At 42.9% G+C, this 26,840-nt stretch overlaps 1 long non-coding RNA gene across 2 annotated transcripts in view; it reads right to left on the reverse strand.

Annotated features, from left to right (window-relative positions):
• LOC143842842 (uncharacterized) overlaps positions 1 to 26,840 on the reverse strand; it is a 405,333-nt gene that overhangs the window by 354,398 nt on the left and 24,095 nt on the right. For both annotated transcript variants that reach the window (XR_013233384.1, XR_013233380.1), the window contains exon 2: positions 4,325 to 4,501. This is a non-coding gene — a long non-coding RNA (uncharacterized LOC143842842). The remainder of the gene's footprint in view (positions 1 to 4,324; positions 4,502 to 26,840) is intronic.

Genomic DNA, 26,840 nt, shown 5'->3' on the forward strand with positions numbered 1-26,840 from the left:
GTCACAGCATCCTAAAATCCCCATTAAAACCCCATTAAAAGACAGTAATAACATTCCCAACATTACCAGCATGGCGAAGATTGGCAATTCAACTCCCCCCCTCCCACTACTGGCGGGTAGAGATGATGTTTACTTCAGATCCCAATCCCGAATCCCAGGGGGGGGGGCGTAGATCTATATTATCAGCCCCAGCCTCAACCATAAACCTGGCAGAAGAGCTCCGTTTTGCAGGCCCTGCAGAACGTTGAAAGATCCCGCAGGGCCTGCAGCTCTCCCAGGAGCTCATTCCACCAGGTGGGGGGCAGGACTGAAAAGGCCCTGGCCCTGGTCGAGGCCAGGCGTGCTTCCCTAGGGCCGGGAACGACCAGCAGATTTTCACCCACAGAGTGCAAAGCCCTGCGAGGGGCAATATGGTAGGATCCAGGGGTATCACTACTGAAAAGTCCTGTCTTTGGACCCATATCACTTCTGCATTACAGTGAACACATGTACAATCCATGTAGCGTGGACACTTGATTTTTCTTTATAAATGCACTGAGTAATTCTCATGTCACACACATGTGCTGAACACGTAATGGGAGCCACACATGCAGCTATGTACTGGAACACAGGTGTATGGATATATATGCATATTATACATGTGTTCACTGCAATATAACTAGAAAAGCATGATGGACAGTAGGGCTGGAGCCCTTCCTTAAAGGAAATTGTTTAGGGCCTTATAGATAAGAACCAGGACTTTGAACTGCATTTGGAAACAGATGAACAGCTTGTGCAGCTTTTCCAGCACATGGGATAATACAATCCCTGTAACTAACCCCTTTTCAGTATCATGGCTGCATCGTTTTAAATAGTGTTGCCAGGTCCCCCCACCCCAGTCTACTGGTGGGGGTTGGGAGCCAGAGTTGTCATATCCAGGTGAGGAAACTCTTAAAGATTTGGGGAGGGGGTGTCTGGGAACAGCTCTAACAAGACTGTGACTGGCCCAAGTTCACCCAGCTGGCTGCATATGGAGGAGTGCGGAATCAAACCCAGCTCTCCAGATTAGAGGCCACTGCTCTTAACCACTACACCAAGCTGTCTTACTGGGTAAGACTTCCCCCCAAAGCAATAGCACCTCTGTTTCCTTGGAATTATTAAGATACTCTGAATCTTGGAATAATGTTGCCGCTTGTCAGCCTTCTTCCGTTCCAAAGCTGCCTCTAGGCCCCTGTCCACAGTTTCAACAGCCTCCCTGGGACCTGCTGGTTGTGTAAGATAGACCGGCAATATAAATAGAACATGTAAGATACTCACTGGTACAAACCTACAACAACATCATTGATCTATTTCCCAGACGGCATCCAATAACATTAATCATTAAATGTAGTTGTTCTTTTGTCACAGCCTATCATGCAGTATTGGAAGCAGGGATGCCAACTCTGGGTTGGAAAATTCTCAAGAATTTGGGGATGGAGCCTGGGAAGGGGCGGTACCACAGAGGGATATACTGCCATAGATTCCACCCTCCCAAACACTCATTTTTCTCAAGGGTAACTGACCTCCGTAGTCTGAAGATCAGTTGTGATTATGGGAGATCTCCAGGCCCCACCCCACGTTTAGTAACCTTAAGAAGAAAACTGCTTGTTTTGGAAGAGGAACAAGAAATTTTCCTCTAATTCAGCACTGGAGTTTTTTTAATACTATGGTAATACTTTTAAAGCAATTCATACTGTTGCCTGGGAATTGCAGCTGTCAGCCCAATTCACATATTTAATTTATTCAAACCAACTTCTGTCCAAGGAAACTAAGGACTCCTCATATAAAGAAAAGAAAAATCACATGTTATAGAACAGTATTTGCTGAACAGGAGCCTACTTTTTAAAAATACAACCTATATTAGCAGTAAGGCTTTCTAGTTACAGCAACTTTAACAAAGCTCTTTTTGGTACTTTGTCAAATATATGTCCTAGCAGCATCTGGTCTTATCATACAGCACATACAGTAAGCTTATTACAAGTCCACAAGAAGTTTGGGGGAAAATATTAAGCTTAATCACATTTGAATCTTTAAGTCTGCACCAGTGCTCCTTGTGGCTTAAAGACCATAAGCTCTAAATACTAAAGTGGCGGCTGCTTCATATTTGAAATGGAAAAAAAGTTAAGAAACAGAACTGCTGCTTGAACATCAAAAGCAGAAAGCCATACCCATGGTGCTATTGTTATGAAACCAAGAAATATGTTCACCTTCAGTTTCCTCTGTTGCATGTTCTAGTACCTAGTACCTTGAATGGCAGGGTTTTCAACAGGGTAAAGTTTACATGGAAAGTACAAAATTATTTGGGGAGGGGGAGAAAAGGTAAATGTTGAGTTATTAGAATCACCTGATACATTGCAGTGGTTAAGAAGCATTCTCACTGTAGCTCAAATGTCACACTTGAAACAGAAGCTAAGAACACTGTCTCTGAAGTTTATTCATAACAAGTGAGTTTTAAAACAAGGGCTTCTCTTAATAAAATACTAAAGTAGTGACCCCAAACACTGTGGAATCATTATTCACCAAATTTAGTGTAGCCTTAGTGTTCTAAATCATTACTGTCATGCACAGTTAGATAGATTGTGCCAGGATACCATTTTTCTAGTTGAAAAGAAAACCAGTTCCCAGAAAGGACATCAAGTATTGGCTTTTATGGAACATCAATTGTACATTCCCAAGTACATTCCCCAAGACACACTATTTGGGTTTTCCCTTTGCAATTAGAAGTATCCAACCCTTCCTGAGTCTCAGATGTGTTTATTTGATTCTTCACTATGAAGAACTGACAGCAGAAAATATCTTTTTAAGAACAGTACACAGAGACAGGTAGAAATGGTCCTAATAGGGTCATGATAATGCAAGGCATGCCATGCTGGATCAGACCAGTGATCCATCTTGTCAAGCATCCTGTTTCACACAATGACTAAACATGTCCTCCCAAAGGCCTAACAAAATGGGGCATAGAAGTCAAGTCTTTCTCCAGATGCTGTCTCTCTATCACTGATAGGAAGGGGCTTACTATCTCTAAAGGTGAAGATTCCCTTTAGATATCATGTAGATTCCTTTCAGATATGTAGAATATGTCCAACCCTTCTCAAAGCCAGTCATCCTTGTAACCGTCACTAATTCTACTAGCAATGGATGTTTGATTTCTTATGAATGAAGGAGTACTTCCTTTTTGTTTGTACCTCCATCCAACATATTTCTCAAGGACATCCTACCACACCAACATGGATAAGGAAAACTGTTGATACCCAACTGAACATACTTTGTGGCTGAGAAACACCCAAGATGGTGGCCACCTCCATCTTTTCCCACATAGTGTTTCTTATATTTGCTTGAACTCTGGAGCATAAAACATGACTATCCTGAGAGGAGGGCCATGAGGATTAATTTTCTGAAGGAAACAAGTTTGTTGTACACAGTGAAGAAAAGGTAATCACAGGAGGGAAAACTATTACATGAAGAATTACATTTAGGCTTGTTTCATATAGTCGTAAAAAATAGCTGTAAGATCTCAAATGACCAAAGTCCTTATTTCTATTCCAATAAATGTTAGAGTTATATAGCAACACAACTGTTCCATTGGGCAAATAAACAAAGGGAATGATCAATTTGTTACAATCATATTCATATGAAACATTAACATTAAAAATGCTTAGCATACACATAGATACACATTATGAAAGCATCAATGTTTTGGTGTAAAGCTAAATGAAAGTGTTTTCAAAGATACAAGCCAGCCAGATTTCTGAAAGCTAAAAGATAAATATTGGTATACAAATACACAGAAGCTATAGTGCCCATAATTAACTAATGTAATATACTTGACTTAAACATACAGATTCATTATAACGTGTTGTGGTTAAAGCCCGCATTATATGTTCAACAGAGTAAGCACTGAGACTCTGATTTTACATTAGGAATAAAGGCTACAGCATTTCAATAATCCACATTTTAGGATTTTTTTCACTCCTTTAAAAATAAAAATTCTATTTTCTTGTCTGAATTCAAAAAATGATTGACTAGTGCACAGATATCAAGTAATAAATAAAACACTCCCAGTGCCTGAAAGACTCCTGAATAAAGAGAAAATTATTTTTGGATTTTCTTCCTGATCAGATATGAAATATTCTGAAACGCCACCACTATAATTTGATAAAAAGCTTGATATCTCCAAATGAAAATAGGACTCAGCACTTTCATTTTTTTCTGTCTCTAAAGGAACCTAGGTAAACTGATTTTCAAAAAATGAAAATCTCAGGCATAAAGGTGGAAGTAATGAAGCAAGTTTAAATATGCACCTGACCTTTGAAATGAACTGCAATCCGTGTTGTTTGGCCAGGATCTGGCTGTGTCGCTGTCTCCACTGATTTCTACGGCATAAAAGATGCGGCTGTTGGAGCTGCCCTGCTCTCTGGTGGATGTTGACAGGCATCGCTGCAAATACACAAGCACCAGCAGAAGCTGCCATATGTTCGGTGCTCTGAAAAACAAAACAAAGAATTCATTAGGATCTTTTTAAAGTAGGCATTGACTGGGGCACAGGGGTCTTGCTCTTGGTGGGGGTTTTTTGGTTTGTTTTGAAGAAAAGGTGTCCTATCAGGATCTTTTTCCCTTCCTCTTTTTAAAGCATACACACACTAAAATGGTTTATGAGAATAAATGTCAGCTTCCTGAGGTTTTACATTACTTGTTGATGGCACACTCTAACACCTAAAGGAAACAATAAATAATAAAGTAGTTAAGTACTATAATATGCTGGGCTGAATCTTTCACACACTCATTTAACTATATTGTTAAGTGTTTCATTTCTCTATTATCAAGCTTTTACAGACAGTTTATTAATGGATAACAAAACAACAAAGTTAAATGCATCCTCGATGCAGGGAAGAAAGCTAATTTCCTAAAATGATGTGCAATCCATCAAAGATTTTGTCTCACCAGGATTTATTGTGCAGAAGGTAAAAGAAGAAGTCTCCATTCCACTCTGGCAGTTTCTGCATTTCCACTGTAGTAGAAGTAACTGACCCATCTACTGTCTACCCTTAATATGCCCTGGGTCCCACCTTTGGTAGGTCCTAGGACACCAATACCTCATTACATCAGGGGAATGCCTTGGCCTGTTTATTGGCTCTCCAAGGCAACTGCCTGGTTGTTGTTTGAAACATGTTGCTGCACAAGATAGACTACAGGTATGTTCACTTGGCTGGCCACTCACAGACAAGCTAGGGATGTCTATGCATCCCATTTCAGTAATTCCAGAAGGGAGTAGCCATTTCAACCTGTTGCAGCAAAATAAAAAATTCACAGGAGTCTAGCATCACTTTGTAGACTAACAAAATTTTATTTCAGCATCAGGTTTAATGGACATCAAAAGGGGGGCACAGTATTAGTTTCATTTAATGACCCCTTGACCCTAGATTTTTTCCCATTTCTTCTGTATAAAGGGATGGTTTGATAAAAGCTCTAGAACTGTGATCGTAAATTAGTCTAAAGAAACTATAAAAATAAAAAGCCATTTTTCTTCTTTCTAGCTGCAGAGCCTCTAGATATTTTTAAAAGTAGGATTCTTAGAATTCCAGAGAGTTAGTCTGTTGCAGCAAAAAAATAAGGAAGCAGTAGCATGTTCTTTATTTTGGCACAAGCCTTTGGTCTGCTCCAGCTCCCTTCCTCAAGGGGAATGAACGGCTTCAGGGGCTAGGGTTGGGGCCTGGAGCCCTCTTGAGACCACAACTCATCTCCAAACAACAGAGATCTCCCCTGGAGAAATAGCTGCTTTGAAAGGGTGAATTCTATGGAACTCTGCTGCAGACCTCCTTTCCAAAATCTTGCCCTCCCTAGATTCCACCCCATGAATCTTCAGAATTTCCCAGTGCAAAGTTGGCAACCGTAGCAGGGGCAAAGATTTTTTTGAGAGCGTGTAAGAGAAGTCGGAAGGGGGAGAAGGATAGTGGGCGGGATGCGGGTAAAATAGGGCTGCCAACTCTGGGTAGGGAATTTCTGGTAATTAGAAATGGGAAAGACAGAGTTTGGGAAGAGAGCTCAGTAGGGATTTGATACCACAGAATCAACTCTCTGGAGCAGAGGTAGTCAACCTGTGGTCCTCTAGATGTTCATGGACTACAATTCCCATGAGCCCCTGCCAGCATTTGCTGTGGAGGACCACAGGTTGACTATGGAGGTTGACCACAGGTTGACTACCCCTGCTCTAGAGTGCTCATTTTCTCCAGGGAAACTAGGGTTGGCAACTCCAGACTGGAAATTCCTGGAGATTTGGGGCTAAGGCTTGGAGGGTGCTCAGTGGGACACAAGGCCACCCCCCCAAAGCAGCCATTTTCTCCAGCGGAACAGACCTCTATAGTCTTGATATCGATATCAGTTATCTCCAGACCCCAATGGAAGGTTAGTTAGGAAGGGAAAACAGCCTGCTTAGTTGTTCGGATCTCACAAATTTCTGGAGAAGAGTTTTCCAAATTGTTTCCCCTACTGCAGCTCCTCATTGGTTCCCAGTTTATTATATTCTACTTGGTTTGTCCTACACATGATTTTTTTGCTTTGGCAGAAAATTACCTTTTACTTGTACATTAAATTTTTATAGATATCTCTACCTCTATCAAGATCGATACCTCTACTGAGAAATTGAGATTATTTATTTATTTATTTATTTATTTATTTATTTATTTATTTATTATATTTATATACCGCCCTCCCCGAAGGCTCAGGAAAGTTTACATAGTAATAAAGAACAATACATAGAACAGACTATGCATAGGAACTAGGTTTGTATTATAAGAAATAAGAGACTTCATGAGAAATAAAAATGCACCATGTAGTATAATGTAATTTGAAGTGGCTAGGTTGCATGTGTACCCACTCACGCAATGGGGATTGCTTATTCATGATACATGTTCTCTGCCTTAGTAAAAGAAACTTCTCTCACTGTAATATAAAAAAAAGAAATATATCTTTATTCCAAAACTTAGGTCCATCCTGTAGATTTCTACAGTATGTTATTCTCTTGTGAAAAAGTATGCTATAAATGGCTTCAATTAAACTGCTAAAGCAGACATCTTTTCCCACAAAAGGAATTAGTGACAGAGGCCTGCAATTTATTACAAAATTCTGGAAGTGAAAGAGTCCTGCAATGTAATGGAAAATTGTGGAAGGATTTTTTTAAAGCATGGGGATCCAGCAAGGATTGTGTTCTGCTTACCACCCCAAAAGTAATGGAGCCTGGGAGGGGAGGGTTTGGGGAGGGGAGGGGTTAAAAAGTTCATAAAGGGGGAGGGTCCACCATGCAAACTACCATTTCAACCAGAGCAACTGGTCTCCAGATTTCAGTTTTAATTCTGGCAGGACTAATCACAAAACAACATCAGTACAATTCAATACACAAAATGTTAAAAGTAGCTACAAAACTTCAAAATCAGATTTTCCTCCATTTGCCCATATCAGGGGGCCCTGATAATGTTGCCAATCTCCAGGGGCTAGGGTTGCCTGGAGATCACCTAGAAATACAACTGATCTCCAGATGACACATATCAGTGTCCTTGGAGAAAAATGGAAGCATTGGAAGGTTTTTTGCGTGACATTTTGCCCCACTAAGATCCCTCCCTCTTCCAAACCCCACACTCCCAGGCTCTACCTCTAAAATTTTCAGGCATTTCCCAACCCAAAGTTGGCAACCATAGTCTTTGAATTGCCTCTGGTACACAAGTAAGTTCAGAGCTTACCACTGACAAAGCTCCAGCATACTTTGCAGGACAATCTTTTAACAGAATATAGGGAATTATATCCTTATCTCTTTTTTCAAGAAAGTGACTACTTTACTGGATCAGGGGAATGCTGTGGACATAGTTTATCTGGATTTCAGTTTATCTGGATTTCAGTAAAGCTTTTGACAAGGTTCCACATGATATTCTTGTTGACAAGTTGGTAAAATGCGGTATGGATCCTAATTTTGTCAGGTGGATCAATAACTGGTTGACAAATCGTACCCAGAGGGTACTTGTTAATGGTTCAGCATCCTCTTGGAGAAGAGTGACAAGTGGAGTTCTCCAGGGATCTATCCAGGGGCCTGTGTTGTTCAACATATTTATAAATGATTTGGATGAGGGTTTAGAAGGAATACTTATTAAATTTGCAGACGATACTAAACTGGGAGGGGTAGCAAACACAACCGAAGATAGAATCAGAATACAGGATGATCTTGATAGGCTCGAGAAATGGGCTAAACTGAATAAAATGAAGTTCAATAGGGACAAATGTAAAGTTCTGCATTTAGGTAGGAAACACCACATACACCAGTATAGGATGGGGGAGACTTGTCTTGGCAGTAGCAAGTGTGAAAAGGATCTAGGAGTCTTAGTAGACTACATATTGAACATGAGTCAACAGTGTGACTCGGTGGCTAAAAAGGCAAATGGGATTTTGGGCTGTATCAAACGGAGTATCGTGTCCAGATCACGGAAGGTGATGGTACCGCTTTACTCTGCTCTGGGTGGGCCTCACTTGGAGTACTGTGTTCAGTTTTGGGCACCACAGTTGAAGAGGGATGTAGACAAACTGGAGCGTGTCCAGAGGAGGGCAACAAAGATGGTGAGGGGTTTGGAGACCAAGACATACGAAGAAAGGTTGGGGGAGCTTGGTCTGTTTAGCCTGGAGAGGAGACAACTGAGAGGGGATTTGATAACCATCTTCAAGTATTTAAAAGGCTGCCATATAGAGGATGGAGCAGAGTTGTTCTCTCTTGCCCCAGAGGGACGGACCAGAACCAATGGGATGAAATTAATTCAAAATTAATTCAGTCTCAACATCTGGAAGAACTTCTTGACAGTTAGAGCAGTGTCTCAGTGGAACAGGCTTCCTCGGGAGGTGGTGGGTTCTCCATCTTTGGAAGTTTTTAAACAGAGTCTGGATAGCTATCTGACAGAGAAGCTGATTCTGCTAAGGCTTAAGGATGTGGCGGGTTACAGTGGATGAGCGATAGGGTTGTGAGTGTCCTGCATAGTGCAGGGGGTTGGACTAGGTGGCCCATGAGGTCTCTTCCAACTCTATTATTCTATGACTAGTAAGTAAGCCCGCTGCACCCAAAATACAGTGGGTGCTAGCGGGGTCGCGATTAGGGTGGTAGCGGCTCTGTGGGGCGGCCTGTGAGGCACGGCTGGCTCATCCTGTGCCCCTTCCCCATCCGGTGGCCTACGTGTGGCTGTGGGGAGAGGCATGAGATGGTGGCGGGCGGGAGCCCAGGAGCAAGTCGAGGGCTTCTCTTCTGCAGGCGGCGGGCCAGGCATTGCAGTGGGCGCCGGCGCTGCGGGCGCCTGCTGCCGAGCTTGGTGCGTCCTCAGAGCGGGTGCCGGCACGGCCGCTGCTGTGTCTTGGGGCGGCTGGGGGGCGCAGGCCGCTTCCATGTGTGCGACGGAGCCCTTACTCTTTTATTTTATCCGCTCCAGAAGGAGCGGTAAAAGATTCTATGAATGTCCTGGTGGGGACATTAGAGATATGTAGTTAGCATAGATCAGTAATTTCCTGATATATTTTCAGATAATCCTCTGTGTCCTGATTGGCTCTTTTTGAGATTTCCAGAAAGTGGCAGTCTATACATTTAATAATAATAACAACATTAATATCTATTAAAAGATTTCTCTTTATAATAAAACATTTTTTGTCTTTTAAGCAGTCTGATGCTCAGTTAGTGTAGAACTCAAGGCCAAAGAGAACTCCCATGCTCAGCTTCTCAAGCATCCAAGAGACCACGGGAAGAATAGGGAACTCCCTCCATTTTTTCACTGATTCTCAATATACTGTGAACATTTGTTCTCAAGTTATCAATACCTCCCATAGACCAATTATGCATGGGCAGAATGCCTGGGCTGGCAGCAACAGAGCTGCGGGAATTATCCCTGATTATGCCCTATGCTACCGCCATCCCGGGCGCCACTGAGCCCTGGCCTGGCTCAGGCCCTGGTTCCCCCCGGTAAGGGAACGTGGAGTCTTCTGTGTTCCCTGAGATGCTGCAGGCACCATTGGGGCTTACGGTGGGCCAGCCCTGCAGGGATACCACAAGCCCCTGCCAGCTCTGCAGAGCCACAGAGCTGGACAGGGCATTCCTCAGCCCCACCTAGGTGGAGGAGTGGCATGCCACTCGCCAGCTATAGCAGGGGGTGGCCCACTGCCTCCCGCACCCCGCTGCCACTGCGAAGCATGGCCATGCGGTGTTACAGCGGGGCAGGCCACATATGCCGGGGGAGCTGCTCCCCTGTGAATATGCAGGGAATGGCGGGCATCCCACCCCACTACAACAGCATGGCGGCAGCCGGGCTGCCACTGTGCATAATCAGTCATAGTGTTGTTTCACAGACTATTATGTTTCCAGGAAAGCATCCACAGTGTCATAGAAGGTATTCATGAATAACCACTTTTCAAATACCCAAAAGAGGTCCAGAATGTGACTGGCCTAAAACATTATCTTTAAAAAACCCTAGTCTTTTTAAACTCATAATCCTGTTAGGCATTTTTTTCATACGCACTTGGCTCTGTAAACCTTGGGAGACCACTAAAAATATTAGCAATATAAGTTAATAATATGCATGTTGTTTAGTCAGTAGCATCCCTCAGCTCTTTAAACAGGGTTTTACATCTTCAAAGGCGTTTGCATACATTAATTGGTTAATATGTTTTCTCTGGAACTCACAGCACAACTTGCACATACTTATCCCTAAAATTATATATGTCTCCAGATACAGGTATTATATCAACGGTTAAATACATAGCATAGACATGGCCTTATACCCAACTGTTCATGAAATAATTATAACTACAAATCTATGATGTGTTGTAATTAACAAGAGCAAGGAAAGGGTGGATTGAAGGACTAGAGCTGCTTCCTTCAAGTATGGAGAATATGTTGGTACCTTGGGCTGACTGGAAAAGGACAGAAAGCAGTGAAGGACGGAAAGTGTGAATATAAGTATAAGAATTTTTAGAACGTGCTGCAGCAGCTCTGAACAAGAAAAAGGGCATATAAATAAATATATGTGTAAATTGTTCACATAGAAAAATGAGTTGTGATTAGTAGTATTACTAACATCTGATGACATGCAGATGTAACTTCGGGCTCACTGAGGGAAATGAGTTTAAAAAATTAGCATTTGGCCAACGCAATAGCGTAATGCTAAAATACCCCTGCCTCCGGGAATTCCTCACCTGCTGGCTCCTCTGCTGCCGTCTCACACTTCCTGCCATTTTGCACACCTGCTTGAAATGCAGAAGAGGGGAATACGGTATACATGCTCCTCTCTGCTGCCAGTCAGTCAAGACAGGTGGCCAATCACCTTTCTCCCTCTTTTAAAGGGACCACGATGTGAGCCAATTCTTTTTTTTTTTAATGAGACTTGTGCATTTAAAGGCGTATGCATCTATTTATAGTGCTTCTTTTATTGCAAGCCCTCTTGCAATCCGGAGCCTTGAAGCTTAAAAAAATGTTTTTGGATGATTTGCTTGTTTGTTTTGGGTGGGGAAGAGGCGTGCTTTATGGGCAAATTGATGGGGAAAGTTTATTTTCTGCTCTGCCTGGGTGAAAGAAAGAAAGAAAGAAAGAAAGAAAGAAAGAAAGAAAGAAAGAAAGAAAGAAAGAAAGAAAGAAAGAAAGAAAGAAAGAAAGAAAGAAAGAAAGAAAGCCCATTCCAGGTGAAGAGAGAGGGAGGCGGGCTCAAGTGCGGGCACTGCAGCTGGAGATCTTGTTACTTTGATAATGCAGGTATCTTTTGCAAATGGCTTGCTGGCTGCTCTCCTCCTGCTCACGCTACATGGCAGAGGGTATCCAGTCTATGTGATTCCCATGCAAGCACTTTAAAATGGAGGATGTAACTGCTGATTTGCTGCTGCAATGCTGGATGTTCATGACATCGTGCAAAATGCCAAAAATATGGCGTTTATCAAAGGTAAGAATTTCACGTTTTTTATCGGGTGCGGAATGGCTCTGAGTTTTACTCATTGTAACTGCCTGCCATACTATACTCAGTTTAGTTCTCAGATCTTCCTTGCCTTCAGCTACCTTCCAGTCCTGAGTTCACATGACAGAAGCAACTGGACTTCAATTCTGTCTGAGTTTCTAGACAGCAGATAGAGATACTCCCTGCCCCCTTCTTCTTCCTCAAGATTCCTTCAATACAGTGCCAATGTAAAATAACCGGTACAAACAATACCAAAGGGAGAAATGAAGAGCTGTGGCAAAAACATGTTTCTCGGGAAACCAAAAGAAGAAAAAGGATGGTAAAGGATGTTTTAGTAATCGAGGGGCTACTAAAAGAGAAGGATAATCATATTAAAAGCATGAATTATTGAACAGGAGAACACATACAAGGAAAGAGATTATGGGGAACACAGTAGAGTTCTCCCCACCCCCAAAAATGGAATTTAACACAGCTAGCTTTATACAACAGCTTAAATGGTCTTGAAAATCCTATTGATCACAGCCTCTGCAACCGTGGCCTGAGCACTCCCCTCAAAAAAGCAACACCCAAGGGTCCTTTGCACATGCCACAGGAACATACGAAGAAATTTGGATGCTTTCTGGAGTTAGAAAGTTGGCAAAGTTTTCACCCTTCATATACGTTGTGGGTGTATTTTATCTAATAATGATCAGAGCTGGAGAAGTGGGAAAATTCCCTCTGCAGGCCAGCCGATTGGCACTGGAACCTGTCTGTGAGGGAACTCCTGCCTCCATCAAGGGGATGTCATTCAATCATATTGACTCAATGAGTGCCTTTAAGTTTCAATAAAATAATAAATATGTAATTTAGATAATTGATTACAATTAAATAAAAGTTATCAGTATGTTTCATATTTATAGTGTATTTTGTGTTTTATGCTGTGTGTCTCCTTGAGCATCATTTTAAGGAGAGAAAGCAAATCACTATAAAAAACAAATCATAGAATCATAGAGTTGGAAGGGGCCATACAGGCCATCTAGTCCAGCCCCCTGCTCAATGCAGGATCAGCCCAAAGCATCCAAGAAAAGTGTGTATCCAACCTTTGCTTGAAGACTGCCAGTGAGGGGGAGCTCACCACCTCCTTAGGCAGCCTATTCCACTGCTAAACTACTCTGTGAAAGGTTATTCCTGATATCTAGCCTATATTGTTGTACTTGTAGTTTAAACCCATTACTGTGTGTTACTCTGCAGCCAATGGGAACAGCATCCTGCCCTCCTCCAAATGACAACCTTTCAAATACTTAAAGAGGGCTATCATGTCCCCTCTCAACCTTATTTTCTCTAAGCTGAACATTCCCAAGTCCCTCAACTTATCTTCATAGGGCTTGGTCCCTTGGCCCCAGATCATCCTCGTCGCTCTCCTCTGTACCCTTTCAATTTTATCTACGTCCTTCTTGAAGTGAGGCCTCCAGAACTGCACACAGTACTCTAGGTGTGATCTGACCAGTTCCATATACAATGGGACCATGACATCTTGTGATTTTGATGTGATGCCCCTGTTGATACAGCCTAAAATGGCATTTGCCTTTTTAACCGCTGCATCACACTGCCTGCTCATGTTTAGTTTACAATCCACAAGTACCCCAAGGTCTCGTTCACACACAGTGCTACCTAGAAGCGTATCCCCCATCCAGTAGGTATGCTTTTCATTTTTCTGACCCAGATGCAGAACTTTACACTTATCTTTATTAAATTGCATCTTGTTCTCATTTGCTCATTTTTCCATTGTGTTCAGATCTCGTTGAATAAAATGTGGAATGTTAGCATTTTGTAACAATCAAGGGAAAGTTAGGGGCACATCTAAGTCAGTGGGTCTTAAGTTCCATTAATTTCAGTGATGTTGCAGCAGTGTATCTATGTCACTTCCAACATGAGCTGGAAGTGATGTTATCATATTGGCAACATCAAGATGATGCTTTGTTATTTAGGCAAAAACTCTACAGTAGAAGTTAAATTTACAATGGAGTTTTTGCCCAAATACCACAGCATCACCCTGAGTGTGCTATATGATATTTGTTTCATTCATTCATTCATACATACATATGCCACCCTCCCATAAGAAGTTACATAGACTCAGCTGCAAAATCAGCTGTGCCTCCCTCCCACTCCTGTTAAGTCTCACCTGTCCTGCCAATTGCCAAGGACTTGGCAACCCTATGAGACACAAAAAGAACCCTCAGAATACCTCTCAGTTCCCCAGAGGGTTGCACCTGGAATCCACAGATCTTTTCCAGTTTCGCATCAGTACTTTCTCCCCCCTGTAAAGGTTATTCCAGGAGTCATTAGGCTTGCATGGACTATTAGCTATGCAGATGAGGAGGATGGCATGGAAAGGGGGAAAGAAGCTCTCTCTTCTCCCCCTTCCATCAGTGAAGCTATGTGACAGAAGAGGCAGAATTGTTTCCCCCCACAACAGCCTTCTAAGACACATGTTTATTATTCCCCACAGGTTCTACAATCCAGGAAATAAATTTTCCCAGGGATGAACAAGAGAACTGGGATGGAGGAAGGGAATGTAGATTCAATCTATTTCCACAGCAAATAGAAAGACTACACTTTAACTATAGCAATTTTTAGCTAGATGATGCCTGTTATTATAGTTACTGTATAACAGAATTATGAGTATGGCCAGTTTTCATACGAACATGACAGGAAGAAGCAGTAGCTTTATCATTTTGCTTGACCCACACACAGGGCAGGATGTCAGATCTTAACTGCATGGATGGCCAACTGCATGCTGGCTAATTTTATACTCTTATCAGTATTCATCCTAACAAATACACTGATGATCCTCACCTAAACCCCCAAAATTTCTTGCTATTATTGAGGCTTACCTCCTCCCCCTCCAATTCCCTAGGAGACATTGTAGAACCTCCCAAAGAGTGATCTCAATCATCTGAAAGGCAGTACTAGAAGAAACTTGTTTGTGTGCTTAATGCATAACCTACTCCAAAAACTCAGTAAATTAACAAACTTAATGCTACATTGGGTGGCACTTGTTCTATCATGCTGTGGCAGTTCTAATTTAACAATTGTACTAAATCAGTTAAATATACAAATGTATATATAAAACTGAACATTAAACTGATGACCCCAAATTAAGAGCCAGCCTTTAAACTATCTTCCAAATGAGAAAACAAAGCTGATCAATTTTCTAAAGAAGTCCTACCAACTATCCTAAACACTGCTTTCCAATGAATATTCCATGGAGGGGATTTAAAACAGAGTATATCTTAGAGGCAAAAGGAGGATAATCAGTGTAGTATACTACCTTTGAGAGGAGCTCATTATTTTGTGATTTAATCTCTGCCTGCAATTTGTGTGTGTGTGTGCTTGTGCAATAATCACATTTAACCTTGAGGAAATCCAACATCTGGTACATGTTTTCAAAGGAGAGACCTTATACTGTTAAACATGAAAAATCATAACAGACTTTATACTTGCTGTGATGACAACAACTACTCGAGCAATTATTTATGTGCTTTTAAACTTTCTGTTTGTGTCAGTGAGTCTGGATACTAGATTATCACTTCTTCCCTTATTAACATACTTGTATATGACCACTGATCCTGCTGATGGAAAAGGGAAAGTTAAAGGTAATATTTTGCAAGCATTAATAAAGAGTGGCGATAATTTGATTTTATATTTACAGTTTCAACAATTGTTTGTTAGGTTGTGTCTTTTAAGTATTACAAACATTTCAGCATATCTCAAGGTCATTTATACCATATGTTGAGAGATAAAGCATTTCTTATCAAGAGAGGCCAAGAAATTAATGAAAGCTCCAGACAGCTTTTGGATAAGTGCTAGGTTCTGGCTCAAGGAAATCAAAGCACCCCAAGAATTACAGCTATTGAAATTTGCCTCTATATCCATATAATCTGACTTTTTGCTATAATAGCTCATAGTACACTTACAAGCTTATAGCCACTCTCTTTTGCTCTTATATCTAAATTTGCTACATTTTTAGCAGCAGTTTCCCATGTTTCTTTGCCCTGCCAAATGAGTTGATATCAGCACAAGATATAATAGCATGAAGACTGGGCATATAACACACCCAGTCTGGGCACAATGTATCTGAGAGACTGCCTCCCTGCCTATACCCCCAGAAGAGCTCTACACTCCGCCACCTCCAACTGGCTGCGGATCCCTAGCCCTAAAGAGGCATGTCGGACCTCAACAAGGGCCAGGGCCTTTTCAGTCCTGGTACCCACCTGGGGGAATGAGCTCCCCAAAGAGATCAGAGCCCTGCCAGAACTTCAACAATTCTGAAGGGCCTGCGAAAAGGAGCTCTTCCACCAGGCATTTGCTTGAGGCTGACTGACCCATAACATCTACAGGTCCCCCCCCCCCCCCAGACTGAGAGGCCGAACCTACCAAGGGAGTGTCAAAGTTGTTAGTTGAAATGCTGTTATAGTTGGTATGTTATTGTTATTTGTTATGTTTATATTGTTCTATGGAGATGTTCTACAATGTTTTATGTAAACCGCCCAGAGCCGTAGGGAAGGGTGGTATGTATGTATGTATGTATGTATAAATAAATAAAAGTTTCTAGTACCAGTGGCAGCCAGGTGTGGGAATTTAAAAAGCTCCAGCATTGCATAAAGAAAAGATATAGTCTAACATGAAAGCCTAAAATGCTGTATTTCTGTACCCTTAGAAAGAATGCAGGACTCCATACTGTCCTTAAATACCCACAAGTGGCTAACATAAGGTGACCAGAATTTAAGATTGAAAAAGAGGGAAACAATTGACTGGGATGTTGCCAACCTCCAGGCACAGCCTGGAGTTCTGGAATAACCACTCAAGCCTGCGCAGCTTGGAGACACGAGGGGTTGCCAACCTCCAGGCATGGCCTGGAGTTCTGGAATCACCTTGAGATTTATTGAGATTTATTTATTGTAACCTTGAGATTTATCGGTCCAGAGTTAAAGGCACAATCAATAAAACTGTTTTTATGCACATTCAGTAATTATTTCAGCTAGCAGTAGTTCTTGTACAGGTTTCCCCTTATTAAGAGATATGTTAGAAACTAGCTTCTTTAAGTTACTCAGTAAGCCAAACATTTTAAAAGAACAGGCAAGAATGGCAAGGCGTAAGCCTTTGTGGGCATGCTGGTGCTACCCCCTCTCCTTTCCCTTGGGTCCCATGAGGACTAGGAGATTGACGTGAAAGAAGCCCAGGCACAAAAGCATCTGAGAATGACAAGACTGTTTAACTTCACAGAAGTGAAAATATGATTCAAGGATAGGAGTACTGTTTGAGGGCCAAAAGATTCATGTATGAGAAAATAGCAACCATTTTAAATAGACTTTGCTAAAACAAAAAGTAGCAAGAATGAAGTATATATATGTTTGTATATATTCTAAGAAGTTATTTTTAAGTATAGATAGATAACTTTTAATGGTGTTTGAAGTTACAAGATAATGACTTAGCAAAGAACATTAAGCCATCAGAGAAAAAAATGCAACTTTTTGATAGGTTGCTACTTTGGAGAAATCAGTCCTAACACCTGTTGCTGATGAGAGGGTTTTTTAAAAAAATAAACTGGGAGCCAGTCTAACAGGTGATACTTACATTTCTAAAGCGAACAAGTCATTGTTTGAAGCCATTTCCTCCTACCAGGTCAGCTTCAGATATATAAAGAACATAAGTTCCACTAGTGAACAGATTCTTCTCTTTGTTTTTACCACTGCTTGGAGGACATTACACCCCTTTCCTGCTTCATGAAATGCAGAAATTAAAAAAGAACAGAATATTCCAGCAGGGAAACAGAGCAGGCATGCATTTGTTAAAAGGCCAGAGGCCCATAAAAGCATTCCTTGCATTGCAAAAACACTTCCCTGGGAGAGCAGTTCAGATGCACATATCAAGATGCCATGCAGCAGCCACCAAAAGCAACATGATTAAAATTCTGCAATTTAGGCAAGCTAATAAAAGCATTACTATGCTTTTACAAACCATTGTTTACTACGCCATCAACAACATTTTACATACACAAATGACATAAAATTAAAAAAACAACTTAAAGAAGTTGAACAGAATGTCATTTACCTACTATACTCCCTTGCAAGGAGGAGGATGCCGGTGAGCATTTTCACCCACATCTTTTCAGTGTTCCCCAGGTGGCTGCTGTTGCTGCTGCTGAGAAGCAAGCAAGCCAGCCGAAGGTGGGGTGGTTGGGTGGGTGGGTGGAGCTTTCTTGCCTTGCAAGGAGGAGGAGGAAGAGGATGCCGGTGGGGGCGGGGCCAGCTGAGCTCCATTTTCACCCACAGCCTTTCAGTGTTCCCCAGGTGTCAGCTGCTGCTGAGAAGCCAGCCAGGCGGCCGGCAGAGGAGAGAGAGAGCAAGAGCTTCCTTGCCTTGCGAGGAGGAGGATGCCGGTGGAGGCGGGGCCAGCTCCAGGACGGGGCCAGCTCCATTTTTGCTGCTGAGAAGCCTGCCAGCCAGCCTCCTCCTTGAGTGGGCGGGGTGCATGCCTTGGGGGGAGAAAGAGCGAGTTTCCTTGCCTTGAAAGGAGGAGGAGAATTCCAGTGGGGGGGGGCGGAGCCAGCTCCAGGACCAGGGAAGGCGGGACTTCTTAGAAATGCTGCGGGACGCGGCAAATTTGTTCCAAATTTGGGACAGTCCCTCCAAAAGCGGGATATCTGGTCACGTTAGGCTAAAAGTGGGAAAATATACTAATTTTCTCTACAAAGATAGCAAATAATTATATGTAATACTTTGTATTTTGTTGGTTCATCAGACTGGAGGGAGGTGAGTAGCAGGTTACCTCAGGGCTACTTTTAAATATATTTATTAATGATCAAGATCAGTGGCTCGCAACCTTTTCTAAGCTGCGGACCGGCAGTGGAGGTGAGGGCAATCGCCCGCCCGCACATGCCACGCATGCATGGCACTCCTGTGCATGTGTGGCGGGTCGTGCATGTGCATTTGCGCCATGTGCGGCCGCAAACATGCGTGCGGGCACTCTCGTGTTTGCGGTCACGCATGGCGCATGCGCGGGAGTGCCACGAATGTGCATTTGCGGCCATGCATGGCGCAAACGTGCATGCACGGCCGGGCACGGCCCTGCGGAGGCAGGGAGCCGCAGTTCAGTGCCAGGGCCTTTGCGGCCCGGCACCGGGCCACAGCCCGGTGGTTGGGGACCACTGATTGGGGAATGTTCAGCCTGGAGTAAAGGAGGTTGAGAGGGGACATGATAGCCCCCTCCAAATTGGGAGGACTAGCAAATATTCCGATATATGAGAACAAGATGCAATTTAATAAAGATAAGTGTAAAGTTCTGCATCTGGGTCAGAAAAGCATACCAACTGGATGGGGGATACGCTTCTAGGCAACACAGTGTGTGAACGAGACCTTGGGGTACTTGTGGATTGTAAACTAAACATGAGCAGGCAGTGTGATGCAGCGGTAAAAAAGGCAAATGCCATTTTAGGCTGTATCAACAGGGGCATCACATCAAAATCACAAGATGTCATGGTCCCATTGTATATGGAACTGGTCAGATCACACCTGGAGTACTGTGTGCAGTTCTGGAGGCCTCACTTCAAGAAAGACGTAGATAAAATTGAAAGGGTACAGAGGGGAGCGACAAGGATGATCTGGGACCAAGGGACCAAGGCCTATGAAGATAGGTTGAGGGACTTGGGAATGTTCAGCCTGGAGAAAAGAAGGTTGAGAGGGGACATGATAGCCCTCTTTAAGTATTTGAAAGGTTGTCATTTGGAGGAGGTCAGGATGCTGTTCCCTTTGGCTGCAGAGGAAAGGACACGCAGTAATGGGTTTAAACTACAAGTACAACAATATAGGCTAGATATCAGGAAAAACATTTTGACAGTCAGAGTAGTTCAGCAGTGGAATAGGCTGCCTAAGGTGGTGAGCTCCCCCTCACTGGCAGTTTTCAAGCAAAGGTTGGATACACACTTTTCTTGGATGCTTTAGGATGCTTTGGGCTGATCCTGCATTGAGCAGGGGGTTGGACTAGATGGCCTGTATGGTCCCTTCCAACTCTATGATTCTATGTTCAACAGGCAGAGACCTCTGGCCAGCAGAAGGGAATGGAGCTGCAGACAAACCAGGACTTAGATTCCAAAGTAGTTACAGGAGTTCCTCATTCCTCTACCCAATTTCCAGCTGCAGCTCCCTGCATTGTCAACCCACCTGGCTCACCTGAGCCAATTGAGCAATGCCAGCTATGTGCTGGAAGAGAGCTCCAGTCTAAAAGGCACCACACCGTGTTAGCAGGACAGTTACTGACTGCAGAAGACTGTGAGTCATCATGAAGTGAAGACTGAAAAGCTCCTGACAGATTATATTAACTTGAGCCTGGGAGGCCTGCATTCTTCTGCTGATGCCCATGATCTGTGCTTCCTTCCAGCAGACAGCTGAAACCTGAGACCAACTCAGGAGGCAAAGGAAGCAGCTGGATTTCCTCCCTTGCTTGGGGAAGACAGAGAGTGGGCAGAGGCTAAGAATGGAGCAACTTACCAGCAGCAGAGCCTTTCAGAAAAGCCAGCATCTCTTCTACCCAGCAAGCATCAGGAAGACAGAAATTAGGATAGCTAAGTCCCACAATTGGCCATTATTGGAAGAGTGTTCTGTCCCTATTGTTAACACCCACCCAGGAAGGGCCAATCAGGTAGGGAGTGCATTGTCTGTATGCAATTTGAACTAATGGGCCTTCATTGGCAGAGTGTTCTTTCCCTATTGGCTGCACACTCTCAGGGAGGGCCAATCAAGCAGGGATTGAATTGTCTGCATGCAATTTGAACAGACTGGCCCCCATTGGCAAATTACAATTTGAACTGATTAGCCCTCATTGACATAGTGCAATTTGCACTGCTTGACTCTCATTGACAGTGCAATTTGAGCTGACTGGTCCTCATTCGCAGAGTGGTATCTCTTTATTGGCAGCACACCTCAGGGAGGGTCAATCAGGTCAGGAATGAGTTGGCTGCACACAGTTTCAACTTTATAATGTTTAGTGAAGTGATATTCCTTACAATGGATGAGCCATCAAGGTGCCCATTTGGACAGGATGATACCTCCAATTCATCCAGCTGGGCATTAGTCAGGATAAGTTAATTAATTCAAGACTACAGTTGCTCTCTCCAGGTTGGGAAATATCTGGAGATTTGGGGGGGGGGGTGTTGTGGGGGGGTGTTGTGGGGGGGAGACAATTCAGTATAATGCTATAGAGTCCACCCTCCAAAGCAGCCATTTTCTTCAGGTGAACTGACCTCTATCGCTTGGAGATCAGTATTACTATTTGGAGGTTGGCAACCCTAGTCAAGATCCTAAACAGTTGTGCCAGGTGAGAGTTTGTGGACATGATGGAAGTGGCATAAAACTCCTGTTTTGCCACTTTTACCGCCATCTCATATGCCTTCTTAATTGTGTCATAGGATGTTCTTGCAACTTCATCGCATGTCTTCCTCCACGCTCACTCTAGCTGTCTTACTTCCCTCTTCCTCACCCGCAACTCCATGGTGTACCAAGGAGCCAGTTTGAGGGGAGGACAGACAGGGCACTGGGGAGTAATCTCATCATTGGTGGCAGACAGGAAGGACTGCCATTTTTCAACCAGTGCCATCAATGAGCTGCCAGGAGGTACTGGTTCCCACAGAGCATTCAGGAATCCAGTTGGATACATGTCTCCATGGGCAGACTAAAATATACCTGTCGCCCAAACAGGGAGGGAGTGGTTTCCGAAGACAGGCCTTCAGAGCATAGTGGTTTGACCATGGGATGACATCTGTCACCATCAGATCCTCTTCTACCTTAACATCATGGCCAACATCAGTTCCGAGCCAAGACCTGAAGATGATGAGTCTTCATGGATACTGAAATACCCAGGCAGTCACCGGCTACAGCAGGCTCAACAAGGTGGCGCGTTGGCTGGATGGTATGCCAACCAGATGGCCAAGTTATCAACCAAGTTACATCTGACACTCACCAAAAGATGTTCCATCTTCAGCTTCATTTAGACACAAAGGTCGAATATCCATGCAAAGCTTACTTTCAATTTTTACTGAAGCTGAGTCAGTAGGGCTTTATTTTGAATGCTGTACATTCACTCTGCACTTTTTTCCCTCTGATTTTTCTACGAGGAATTACACAGCATATATTCTGCATATCAACACCATGGTGTAGTGGTTAGGAGTGCAGACTTCTAATTTGGCGAGCCGGGTTTGATTCCGTGCTCCCCCACATGCAGCCAGCTGGGTGACCTTGGGCTCGCCACAGCCCTGATAAAGCTGTTCTGACCCAAGCAGTAATATCAGGTTTCTCTCACTCTCACCTACCTCACACAGTGCCTGTTGTGAGAAGAGGAAGAGAACACCCTTTTGGGCAGTGAAAAGCAGGGTATAAAAACAAACTCTTCTTCCAAAACCAAATGTGCTGAAATTTCCTCTTTTTTTTATGTTGCATAGTTGGTCTTTCCTTGCTGGTCAGTTTTGCAGTGGATGTGTTTTTTGAAATAGGAGATTCTTCAAGTTGTATTTACTCTTGGGCAACCATCTTAGCAGAATATTAGTGGTTCTCCCCTCCTTCATCAGGGTACAAGCTCCAATATTGCTTACTTGGTCTATCATGCAGATTTTGAGGAGGGGGGCAGTGTTTACAAGCTAGATGAGTTTAGTGATAGGGTGGGGAAATTATGAACAGTGAAAGGATGAGGCAGCAGCAGGAATGTTTTTGAAATAAAAGAGGACAGAAGTGATAATTTATGTGTGTGTGCCAGAAGGACCCATTATGCAAAGGGCTGGAAATCCGGTATGGCGGCAGCAGGGCAGCCCCGATTTATGCACCCCACTGCCACCATCCCAGCCCTGGCCTGGCACAGCGCCGCGGAAGACTCACAAAAAGGGAACACAAAATCTTCTGCATTTCCTGGGATGCCACAGTGCCAGCGTGCTCTGGGTAGGGCCAACCCCGTGCATAAGCGGAAAATCCAGGCTTTTTGGCCTGGCCCTTCCCTCAACCTACAGTGTCCCTATAGGGACACTGCATGCCCCTATTGGCTCTGCGGAGCCAGAGCCGACGGGGAATCCCCCCACCCCCACTTTGGTGGGAGAGTGGCATGTCATTTCCCCCACTCCCCCCCTGCTCCCCTCAATGTTGCAGCGTGTTTGGCTTTCCAGGCCCTGCATTTTGCACACACCCATGTGCACTACGCCAGGGCATCCCATACTCCAGGGGATTCCCTCCGGCGTGGCTGCTGCTATGCTTAAGGGATCAAGGAGGGAGAATGGTAAAAAGTGCAGTTCGAGGAACGACCTCAATGTTGGCTATGGAGTGGCTTCCAAGAGGCCAGAAGGGAATCAGTCCAAGGGAATCTGTATGCATTTGAATTACTGTTCTGTATATGAACACTCTTGAGCCTCTTGTGGCGCAGAGTGGTAAGGCAGCCGCCTGAAAGCTTTGCCCATGAGGTTGGGAGTTCAATCCCAGCAGCCGGCTCAAGGTTGACTCAGCCTTCCATCCTTCCGAGGTCGGCAAAATGAGTACCCAGCTTGCTGGGGGGTAAACGGTAATGACTGGGGGAGGCACTGGCAAACCACCCCATATTGAGTCTGCCATGAAAACGCTGGAGGGCGTCACCCCAAGGGTCAGACATGACTCGGTGCTTGCACAGGTGATACCTTTACCTGACACTGGTGTTAATAAAGAGCTGAGTTACCAAAGATACTATGTTTGTGAGTACTGAAGCCACAAACCTAACAATTACCTTCACCATGGAAGCAAAGCAAGGGAAAAACCAGCACAAAACCACTCTAAGAGAAACAATGATAGAAATGCATATTGAGCACTGAAGGAAGGAAAATCATAGAATCATAGAGCTGGAACGGGCCACAGAGGCCATCTCTTCCAACCCCTGCTTAATGCTGAATCAGCCTCAAGCATTCATGATAAGTATCTCTTCACCAGCAGCTTAGACTGCCAGTGACCGTTTATGCACTGGGAACTTCACTGCCCCACCCCCCTGTCAGGAGCACAGATCGGGGGCTGATGAGCTGCACCAGGCCAAATGCTCCCCCATGTGGGTGCAGGAAGAGGTGGGGCAACCTGCCATGACTAAAACTCCAGCCTGCAGCCCAGCATGAAATCTCCAGTGCATAAACGGTCAGTGAGAGGGGAGCTCACTATCTCCTTAGGTAGCCTATTCCACTACAATGCAGCAATGCAGCATGGAGGGGGGGGGCACAGACATACACAGTGAAAGGGAAAAAGAACACCAGATGAACATACAAGGGAAAACATCCATGCATAAGAGGCCTATGAAGGAAGTGGTGTTTCCCTTTCCTCTAGTGGGAAGCAACAGCTTCTTCTAAATTCACTCCAAATTGTATAAATAGCAAACTGAATATATGTGCAGAAACAGGAATAAAATTTTATAAATACAAAACATAAAAAGGACAATAAATCAAGATCCAAATTTGTTACATGCATTCACATCAGGGAATTATTCAATTCATCCAACAACTCTTTTTCTGCTAATTTAGAGAGTCTTGTCATGGAGGAGGTCTTATCATTTAACAATACAGAGTTGTAGAATTCAGCCTAGTGGATTGAAAGCTTCTACGTATTGCTGGATTATGCTAAAAATATTTTGTCACATATCAGTAAAAATATTGTATATAGAAAAGATTCAATGCAGGAATAAAATTCCTGTAAAAAACATTATCTTTAGTCTTACAATTAAGTGCTATAATAATGCAATGTATTTTAACGGAACCATATTTTGAGTAGATCAGATTTTACTGTTTTTTAATATTAAAGTAGCTTTTCATACACTTACTATTAATTACACTACCCCAGTGTATTGCACCTCAATTCAGGCAAAACCCATACAGTGACTTTAGGTAGTGAGATCAAGTTTGCCAACCTCCAGGTTGGGACTGGAGATCTTCTGCTATTACAATTGTTCTCCAGACAACAGAAAATGGCTGCTTTGGAAGGTGAACTCTATGGCATGATGCCCCATCCAAGTTCCTCCCCTCCTCAGGCTTAAGCCCTAAAATCTTCAAATATTTCCCAACCAAGAGTTTGGAGCTGACAACTCTAGGGGAGATGGATGAATGAATGTAGTGAGTTCAAATGAGAGAGTTGTCTTGATTTACTTGAGAATGAGTAGAAAAATCATTCTGACCTCACATCTATCTTCAAAAACAAGCATTCACTAAAACTTCCAGAAATGCAGGGATGTTTCAATATGAATGCAATTTTGTGCTGTTAACAAAAATGTCTATATCAATATGAAGGTTAAGCCAGTGTTGACATTTTACACTGGAAGCAGGGATTATTTCTATCTTTTTTTAATCTAAATAAATTGTACCAGATTTAGCATCAAGCTGAGTTCTTATCACTCTTAAGTCTTGATAATTGACAATGTTTAAAGTCTTAGTATTGAGATGATAGACCCAGGACAACTGGAAGGCTCAAAATCACCCTTGATCCTTGATCTTAGATCCGAAGCAAACTTGAGCAACTGTAATTTACACTGGAATAGTTTGAATCCAGTAGCACCTTTAAGACCAACAATATTTTATTCAAGGTGTAAGCTTTTGTGTGCAACCACACTTCTTTGGATACCCAAAGAATTAGACTTGCACACAAAAGCTTATACCTTGAATAAAACTTTGTTGGTCTTAAAGGTGCTAGAAACTTTGTTCTGCTACTTCAGACCAACAAGGCTACCTACCTGAATGTAATGTACACTGACTACTACAGCAACATTCAAAAGTCTGCTTCATCACAGTTAGGATAGTTAAAATATCAGGTACCATATCTTGGCAACATTAGGAAAACCAACCTCTTTTGCAGTCAGGCATTGTAAAATAATTCATTGTATTGTTAGTTTGTTTACGGATTTATATCCCACCACTCCCAACGGCTCGTGGTGGGTCACGATACCTAGGTGGACAATGATTATTAAGGAGCAGAAAGTATATTTAAGGTTGACACAAATTACTTCATACTTTGAATATTTGGGGGAAATTAAAACTTGATTACAATTCAACAATTGAAACCATTCAATTTTTATTCAAAATGTCCTTGAAAGAAACCAGGGACATCATGACGGTTTCTTCCTGTGTACTCTGTAATCCTTGCCAATGAAATTAGTGTCTATTGATTTCCTAATTCCCTAACAAAAGTGTCAAAATAGGAAAGATAAATGAAAATGCTGCTGACCTCTGTTCTCTACATTTTTTCCACCTGTCTTTATATAAGGTAGCTTTATTTATGACTTTTTGAAAGTCAGAACTATCAATCTATCTAAAATGAAGCATAATATCTCCAGTACATTGTGTTTTCTTTACAGTGGTAGTTGTGCTGTTTAATTTTCTTGATGAGGAAAACCATCTCACCCCAATAAATATATGAATGTTATTTGATTATGAATATTTGAGATATAGAATAAAAAAGTAGTTTCTCCTGACTACTTACTTCATCATCAGTTTTATTTACAGTCATGGACCATCCAATAAAAAACATAAAAGTACAGATTAAAATCAATCAGTTATAAAACAGATAAAAGTTAAATAAGTACTAACTATAAGGTAAAGGTAAATGTATCCCCTGTGCAAGCACCAGGTCATGTCTGACCCTTGAGGTGACGCCCTCCAGCGTTTTCATGGCATACTCAATACGGGGTGGTTTGCTATTCCCTTCCCCAGTCATTACCGAAGTACTAACTATAGGGGATCCAATATAGATCGAAAGTTAATATGTAGGGTTGGACCAACTCTTCCTTATTTTTGTAGCCACCCTAATATACTTAGCAATTGTTTTTGTTAATTCCTTATTTGTGTCCAATGACATT

This window comes from Paroedura picta, chromosome 1 (assembly GCF_049243985.1).
Source record: "Paroedura picta isolate Pp20150507F chromosome 1, Ppicta_v3.0, whole genome shotgun sequence".
Classification (NCBI taxonomy): domain Eukaryota; kingdom Metazoa; phylum Chordata; class Lepidosauria; order Squamata; family Gekkonidae; genus Paroedura; species Paroedura picta.